Here is a 7,757-nt window from a genome sequence, read left to right as displayed (position 1 = left end):
AAGGTTTTCCCTGGCCAATTCTTTGAGAAGTGGATGGCCTCTTCCTTTTTCCTAGTCTGTCTCAGTCTATAAGCTGGGCTGTTACCTGTGCACCATAATTAGTGGACCTAAATCAATAAACTCAGAGTGATCCAATCTTACATTACTTGCACCATTATCCCACACCCGTAGTAACCATTCTCATACATATTTTCCAGGTTTCTGTCTGTATGTGTTGGCAAAATCAAGTAGGTCTTTTCGAGTATAGCGTATGACCTCCTCAGTAACACTTTCTATTTCACCTCTTGGGGCTCGCTTAGACTTGTGGTTTGTTATGGGCCTAGCCACCAGAATAGGTGCTTGAGGCAGTTCCTGAGAGCATTCAGGAATGTCTTCCATGGCCTGTGCCTCACACAATAACCCTGCAGGACCAGTTTGGCTAGTCCCCTCAAACTGAGGGGGAGGGGATAATGGTTTTACAGTAATCTGTTCAGATGGAAGGGATTCAACAGATTTACAGGCTCCATATCCTGATCTTCCTGATCATCTGTACATATGTCCCCATTCCAGGTTACAGGATCCCATGTGATCTATAAAGTCTTTTTTCAGGGAATTTCCATTATATGTGATATTAGTTCATATTCTCTGGGTTAAAGGAGTTCTAAATTTATAAAGATATATGCATATCTTTGTGTGTAATTGTGTAAATTTTTAAATCGTATGTTGTGTTTGCTAACTCAAATGTAAGTATCATTATTTTTGACTATTGGAACTAAGTTTTGAGAAAAGTGTGAAAGATATTCTACTGAAGTGTGAATTTAATAAATATCTTATTTTTTAAATAATCTTGCCATTTTCTTTTATGGTTATTATTGCTTTTTAATAAGATTTCTCAACTGGTAGAAGCTTTATGTGGATTATGTCTCTTATCATCACAGATAGAGAATAAACTAAGAAAGGGGGAGTTGAATGTCCAAGTTTGTGAGTCATTTGCACAAGTACCATGCTTCCCTCACTCCTATTCTATTCCACATAGAATAGGAACAACAAATCCTTAAAATGTGTGCGTCTAATGAGGAGCTGTGAGGAATCAACTCTAGGGGAATCCAAAATTGGCAACTACTGCTGGCATTAGCCCCATAAAAATCCCAGGGATGGAGGATCTATTTCTTTCTTCCAATCATCCCAGCCTGACCCAAGAGAGCCATACTATCTAACTCTAAATGTTCTCAAGACTTCAATGTGGAAAAGTCCCTTACTTGTCAGCCCTTTCTGTGAAATTGCCATGATGCAGAGACAAGTATGGAGCCAATAGAAACAGGGATTGCATGAAAGCACCTGAGAGCAGCAGAGATCAGCCAGGTAAGAAGGGCTGAGAAAGCAGGTGAGGGCATGTTTATCCCCAATAGAAAGATCCCACGGGCAAGAACACAGATTTACATTCAGAAAACAAATACACTACACCCCTCCACTTCTAACCAAATTCAAAGACAAAAACATCTCTTGCTTAGACCTGCACAAGCCTTTCCCCTCTACAATATGCTGGCCATTGAAGAGCAGAACAAGTGTGTTTCCCAGGTAGAAATAGTGAGAAAGCAGTGGAAAGGGAAGGAGCCAAATAGGGCTGGCAGTGCTAGGATCAATAACTGCAAATTCCTAGAAAACCTGGCCAGAAAGTCAGACCAAGAGCCACTACCTCACCCCGCGCTCCTGCTAAAGGGCCTCTTCTGTCAGACATTCAGAAACTTTACACTCTGCTTCTAAATCTCCACCTTTCTGCCATGTGCTTTCCTATGTCAGTCCACTGTGGTCTATGACTGAGTAACAGAGATATCTCAGAGGAAAGTTGGTTACTTGGATGTCAAGCAGAGCCCCACACAAGGACATTCACTTGGGCTGAGGTCCAAGGACTAATTAGCCTCAGTCTTAAGGTCCAAGGACACAAATTTTCAGTGCTGCATATTTGTTAGATATCTCAGAGACAGTCACATACTAACAGTACTCATAAGAGATCAATGCATAAAACCAGATGTCGATGTGTTTAAGTTACACAAAATAAGTGCTATTGCTATGAGGACTGGTAGGAGAACTCTCTCCCTAAATGGAAGCTACATGGGAAGTTGAATTAAAATGCTTGGTGAATGTCCAATCAGAATTATGGTAAGTGAATGACTTATGATGTAGCTGGTTTCCTAGGAGTCTCAACTTGTTCAGATTTAAACCATGAAATAATATTTTCCCCCATAAGTGTCCCTTTCAATGCCAGCCATTCTTTGAAACCCCACTCAGCATCCTGTTATCCCTCTTTCATTATTTCTTGTTTCCAGTATAAGAAACTATCTGTCATCAAGACATTCACATCTGCTGGTCAGGGCACAAGTTTGTTGGTCTGGGTGATATCTCCCACTACTCCCTCCCCTCTCAACTTCTACATCCATGTTAACCATGCTCCTTCAGGAGCATATTCTTTCTTAAGATCTAGCTTTTTGTCTGTACTGCTTAACCTACCTCTGTTCTGTGGAGAAAAAACCACAAAAACAAAACTTACTGCATAGAGTCAATTAAACTCATAACAACCCTCTTCGGATTTCCGAGGTGGTGTTATCTCTATGGAAGTAGATTGTCCAATCTTACTTCCAAGGAGTATCTGGTGAGTTTGAACTGCCAGCCTTCTGGTTAGCAGTCAAATGCCAGAGGCACTACACCACCAGAGCTCACTCTGTGGAGATAATCCAGGTGAAAAATGACTTAAAATCTCTGTCCTTTCCTTTGATTTTTGCAGTTTAACTCTCACAGTGGTAGGCATACCACTGTCCCCATATGATGCACATCCTACAACCTACTTCCTAAAAGTGCTCCTTAGAACATCCTTGCTCCATCCGGTCAAGCCACTTAACATAGAAGATACCTGCTCCTTTCTCTTTCCTTTTCCCCTAGTCTTTGATTTCCCCTGTAATACATCTCCTTTCCTTTACTGTTCACATACAGGTGAAGTCTTCCAGGGGTATTTCATTCACAGGGCTCTTTACCTGACTCCCCTTCCTTTATTAAAAAATAAAAAAAAAAAAAAAAACTGCCGCTGAGTCCAATCCAACTCATAGCAACACCTCCTTGGGTTTCCGAAGTGGTGTCAATACAGAAGTAGATTGTCCAATCTTCCTTCAAGGACTGGCTGGTGAGTTTGAACCACCAGCCTTCTGGTTACCAGTTAAATGCCTTAGGCACTATGCCACCAGAGCTCCCATAATGGTGTTATAGACCTGGGGTTATTTATTGGATGTGCCATATGAGTTTCCTTTTGCCCAATACCAAATACCACAACCAAAAAACAGACAATAACTGACAGACTTTTCCTTCTAACTTGCAGAAATGAGGTAGAATGCTGTGCACAGCAGCCTCAATACCTCAATATCATGCTAACAGCTATGATTAACTGCAAGTATATCTTAACAGCAGCTAAAACCTCCAGAACAAATCAAAAGACAGGTATATAAGAGAAATATAAAAGCAATAAATAAATATGCATATTTGTAATATGGGTCTTAATACAAAGCCTGCCACAGGCTTAAGTTTTCAGTAAATGATAGCTAATATAAAAAGTGATATAACTAGTAAGCCAATTAGTGTGCAGAAAAAAGCACTTCAGTTTGGAACTCTAATTTTAACTGGTTCTGTGCATTTTACCACATCACCTAACCATCCTGAACTTTGGTTTCTTCACCTTTAAAGTAAAATATAATATTTGAATTAAACACTGTATGAAAGTACTTACCTATGGTACTTAGTAAATAGAAGTGGAATAACTAAAACTGAAATCATAGGTAATTAAGCACTATTGAAATTTTCTAGGCTTTTTCTGTGAAATGTAATAAGATTATTCAGTTTTAGTTAATTCTTAACCAATAAGTAAAGAGTTAGTTCCAAAATATAGATTTTGCTCAGATATTTGCATGTACCCTTGACATTTTCTTCCTACAGATATGGAGAGAGACAACAATACTAGAGTCACAGAATTCCTTCTCCTTGGAATCTCTGGGCAGCCAGAGCAGAAAAAGATTCTTTTTGGGCTGTTCTTGTGTATTTACCTGCTCACCATAATTGGGAACTTTCTCGTCATCTTGGCCATCAGCTGTGATAGTCATCTCCATACATGCATGTATTTTTTTCTTAGCTAATCTCTCCTGTGTTGACATCTGGTTTTCATCAGTCACAATCCCCAAGATGCTGGTGAATCACCTGTCTATCTCTTATGTAGAATGTATGATCCAGATCTACTTCTTCATCACGTTCATCAACATGGATGGTTTCCTCCTAAGTGTCATGGCCTATGACCGCTATGTAGCCATCTGTTCCCCACTCCACTACACCATGATCATGAGGCCCAAACTCTGTGTCCTTCTGGTGACTGTATCATGGATCATTACAAATCTGCATGCTCTCCTACACACTCTCCTCATGGTCCAACTCACATTTTGCTCCAGCAATGTTGTGCACCACTTTTTCTGTGACCCTTACCCCATTCAAAAGCTCTCTTGCTCTGATACTTTTATCAGTGACCTAATGGTATTCACTGTGGGTGGAGTGATATTTCTAACACCATTTACATGTATCATTGTTTCATATGCCTACATCTTCTCTAATGTATTGAAGTTGCCATCTGCCCATGGAATAAGGAAAGCCCTGTCCACATGTGGATCCCACCTGACTGTGGTCTCCCTTTTCTACAGGGAAATTCTGGGGATCTATATGCACCTCTCATCCTCTTACTCAGTACAGGACACAGTGGCCACAGTCATTTTCACAGTGGTAACACCTCTGATCAATCCCTTCATCTACAGTCTGAGGAACAGTGACATGAAGAGAGCCGTAAGGAAACTAATTATCAGATTCTAGAATTAGGAAATTGTAGAACTGACAAGGCTCTTGTAAATCATTGTTGCTATTGTTGTTATGTGCCATCAAGTCGGACCCAACTCATAGCGACCCCTCCTTGGGTTTCTGAGGGAGTGTCACTACAATACATTTCTCACTTACAAAAAGAGAAACTGAGGCCAGATTGGTGGAATAATTCACCCATTACTATATCTCTAGTTAATGATATCTGGTCATCAACACATTGTTAACAACAGGCAATCGTAAGTAATGAAACTTCTAATCTGTTACATATTGAAAGGGACTATCTAGGATGTTTGATTTACAGACAAGAAAAACTGAGGTACAGGCATTTTTGGACCTATTTTTTAGATGAGTCCAGCAACTTTTTAAGACACTGGCCACCACAATGGTTGAGAATTTCAGAGGACTTTAAAGTAAATTTCCTCAGTGTCATCTGTGCTCTATGAACTCACACAAGGAGATGCTCTAATTATCCACACTTTACAGAGTCTCAGAAATACTAACTTGCCTAGAGTCATTCAACTAGGAACAGTTGGCAAGAGAATGTGCCTGTCTCCTCCCAGGGTCACTGGTCATTTCTCACTCAGGCAGTCTTCATCCACCTCTTACTGCTTAGGATCCCCAGCTACAGTCAGTTCTAATGGCACTGAGGTGCATTCCCCTGAGAAACACAGTGTTGTGTGCCCCCTACATGTCTGTGGCATAAGGGAAATGCAAAATTATTAGAGTTTTTAAATATCAGAGGAGTCTAATTTTCCCTGCAATGATCTTTTTTTATTTTGTTGCTCAGCATAGGGATCAGGAAGCTTTGGAGAGTAGCCAGACTTCCTCATGCAACTCTTGTTATTCCTTCAAGTTCAGATGGATTTCATGAAGTCAAGATTCCATTTAAAGCGAAGAGTTCAGAGTTCCTATTGTAGCTTGTTATTCTTGCTACTAGTTGCCATCAAGTTGATTCTGACTCATGATGACCCCAGGGGTACACAGTAGAACCACACTCCAAAGGGTTTTCAGCACCTTTTGGAAGCAGATCTTCAGGTCTGTCTTCTCAGTCTCCTGTGAGTGGGATTGAACTGCTCACCTTTCAGCTAATAGTCAAGCACTTAACTTTTTGCATCACTTAGAGACTCCTCAGGAGCTCTGGTAGCATAGTGCCTAAAGCTCTTGATGGCTAACCAGAAGACTGGTGGTTCAAACCCACCAGCCACTCCTCAGAAGGAAGATGGGCAATCTACTTCCGTAGTGATACTGCCTCGGAAATCCAAGGAGGGGTCGCTATCAGTTGGGTCCGACTCAACGGCACATAACTACAACAACAGAGACTCCTCTACAGCAGTTTAGGGACATGGAATCATGGATTAGTTATGGGATGTGTATTGGAAGCTGCGATGATGGGCTCAAATATAGCAGGGATCATGGAGCTGGCACGGGATCGGGCACTGTTTCGTTCTGCTATGCATGGGGTTGCTATGAGTCGGAAATGACTCGACGGGCACCTAACAACAACACTGGAAGCTAGGATTCCTAGTTCTAGACTCTGTCTCAATACATGAGACCAAGTGTCCAGGAATCCAAACTTCTGTTCCTTCTCTACACCTGAAGGCTAAGAGCCCACAAGGCTGGTTCCCACTGTCTCTTTCCGTATGTCCAGAGAGTATATAAATAGCCAGTGGTCATTTTTCATTCCCTCCCCTCACTGACCTTTTTGCCTGTCAATTCTTTCCTTTTTCAGTCTCTTCAACTCTCATAGCTAACCAGGACACATTGTCCTCACTGTCAGCTCCTTTCTCACTTGATCCTGGCATTTACCATCTCTCACAGTAACCACAGAAATAACCCTATGTGGATCTCACTACTTCCATTTTTCCTTGTGTAAATCTATCCTTCACAACATATCAGTTTAATTGTCCTAAAGCACTGAGTACATTTCATCAGACAATACATATAGAAAATATTGAAGAGACTCCCACTGCCAGGTTAAATCCAAATATCTTTGCCTTCAAATGCAATGCCTAGTATTATCTGGCCTCAACTTATACTTACAATTTTATTTTGCATTGACACAAAGTTTTCTCTTCCATGATTTGTTTCTCCTAATTCACTTCCTTTTTCTCTCCTTCATTCTCTTATGAGAGACTCCTCTGATTTTACCAAAACTCTATCATTTTGCATTTCCCTTAATTCATTTACTAATCTCATTCCATAGACATGCATGGAACACACAACACAGTGAATGCTTCTCAGGGGGATGCATCTTAATGACAGTGGAAACTGACTGCACCTATGAACTTGATGCATTCTTCTGAACAGTCAGTTTTATTTAGAGGTAGTTGAGAGACTGGGCAACCTACTTCTGTAGAGATATTGCCTCTGAAACCCAAGGAGGGGTCACTATGAGTAGGGACATACTGGACAGTAATGAGGTTTTTTTGTTTTGGTTTTTTTTTTCGTGAAAATGTTTGCTGCCAGCCTTCTGGTTAGCAGTCAAATGCCTTAGACACTACACCACCAGAGCTCCTATATAATAGCATGAAGTAGATGTTGGTGTTTAAGCTTATATGACCCATTTTATTCTCACAATATTCTTCCTTGCATTCCACACCCGTGTCTCTTCCCATTATTACATTACATACTCATTTTGAGAAAGGACCATGGCTTAAGCATGGGTATATCTCTCATAATGGTCAGTAAACTTTCAATCCATCCTAAGTAAACATATATTGAAAATATCATAGGTGATATGGTGGGCAAGTCTGAATGGGAAATTGTGAAGTGCACATTGCTGGACACCAAAAATCAGAGTGGCAACTTAAAAGTCTAGTGAATTGAAGGACTGATGAAGATTAAACCAGAACTTGAAATGATTTTTCTCAATTCTGGGA

At 40.6% G+C, this 7,757-nt stretch overlaps 1 pseudogene; it reads left to right on the top strand.

Moving 5' to 3' along the window:
* Positions 1 to 3,959: 3,959 nt before the first annotated feature.
* LOC103208563 lies at positions 3,960 to 4,872 on the top strand (annotated as a pseudogene).
* Positions 4,873 to 7,757: the final 2,885 nt, after the last annotated feature.

Source organism: Orycteropus afer, unplaced genomic scaffold, assembly GCF_000298275.1.
Source record: "Orycteropus afer afer isolate SDZICR_OR568_19922 unplaced genomic scaffold, OryAfe1.0 scaffold00455, whole genome shotgun sequence".
Classification (NCBI taxonomy): domain Eukaryota; kingdom Metazoa; phylum Chordata; class Mammalia; order Tubulidentata; family Orycteropodidae; genus Orycteropus; species Orycteropus afer.
This window is presented reverse-complemented; position numbering and strand designations above follow the sequence as displayed.